Genomic DNA, 1,624 nt, shown 5'->3' on the forward strand with positions numbered 1-1,624 from the left:
TGAAGGCAGTTTTATTTCTGAAAAACATTATGACAAGTTGCATGATTTTGATTATAATATGTTACTCTTGTTTTAAAATAAAAGCTTTTTCTAAAAGGTTAATGGCATGTGAAGGTAGAAGTTATAGTCGGAAGATTTCGAAAATGTGTAAGAGGTCGAAAAAAATGTACCATATGAAGGCCTTGACTCACTTGACTATTACAATTTTCACTAAATAAGTACACTTGTATAGAATTTGACGTCTTTGTTTACTTAATTTTGTTGTCAAATAAAGTATTTGATACTGTATAGCTTAGTAACTTAAAAGTATAGGTTTACTCTACCTATTCATCCCCTCTACAACCTTATCCCCCCCTTTTGTTGCCATTGTTCTGTACGCGTACCTTTCAATGCATAACAAGTGCTTGTCGATACACGCATAGTACTCGAGTAGAGATTATTCACCGATGCGTAGTCAATGAGCTGTGATACTGCAAACCCCTCTTTCGAAGTCAAGGGTTCAAACCCTTGTGACTTAACAATGTAGTGGAACGGCAAACGAAGTCCAGCCCTTTTACCTACAGCCATAGTACTAAGGAGGAACACATATTTATAGATTACTAGGTTTCGCCCGCAACTCTGTTCGCGTAGGATGTTCGTTAGAGTTGTAGCCTAAACGGTAGAACACATTTGTTACATTTATAGAGGATACTCTGGAAGAACACGTTGGCTACTCACTTTTGTGTTTTTTAATTCCACGCGGACGAAGTCGCGGGCGAAAGCTAGAGTAGTTATAAAGATTTCTTGATACGCAATGCTTTATAAAAAGTCGTTTTCAATTTTATCTTTTTTAATTTTAAATCGTTTGATGTTTAATTTGTAAAAAAAAAATTTATAGTATGGAAATGAAGTAATGTTTGAAGCATACTTCATCGAGTTCATTTGTTTCAAATAGATTTATGTAAACAGGATTCTAACAAGATGCTAGATATCCTATTAGAATATATCGCTCTGTTAGAAAAATGTATTTTAAATCTTTGGACTATGATAACCAATTTCACTCGTTTATTAAAACTTTTAACAAACAAGATGTTTGTTTTGTACTACCTGTTGCTCGCGACCCTCTGCGCGTCTAATTATACTTTATACTTATATTATAAATGCGAAAGTTTATATGGATGGATGGATGGATGTATGTTTGTTAGAGTTTGTAGCCTAAACCGTTGAATGGATTTCAATGAAATTTGATAGAGATGTAGATGATAGTCTGGAAGAACACATAGTCTATTCACTTTTGTTTTTTTTAATCACACGCGGACGGAGCCGCGGGTGAAAGCTAGTTAAAAATAATATAAACCATTTTCTATGTCTATGTTGTTCTCTGATAACGTTGCTTTTTAATGATGAAAGAATTTTTAAAATCGGCCCAGTAGTTTTTGAATTATATCAATAAATACAAAAATACTTTTCCTCTTTATAATATTAGTATAAATATAGATTGAATGAGGTGTTTTTATACATGTTGGACATAAGAAACTCAAAGACAAAGAAAGTAACCCTTTATCTTAGCTTGCATAACCATTGTGCGTTCTTTAAGCGTACATGAAGATAATATCAATGAATTAACGTAGGGTGCGCCCCTCCA

The sequence above is a fragment of the Papilio polytes genome, unplaced genomic scaffold (genome assembly GCF_000836215.1).
Source record: "Papilio polytes unplaced genomic scaffold, Ppol_1.0 DF823901.1, whole genome shotgun sequence".
Lineage (NCBI taxonomy): Eukaryota > Metazoa > Arthropoda > Insecta > Lepidoptera > Papilionidae > Papilio > Papilio polytes.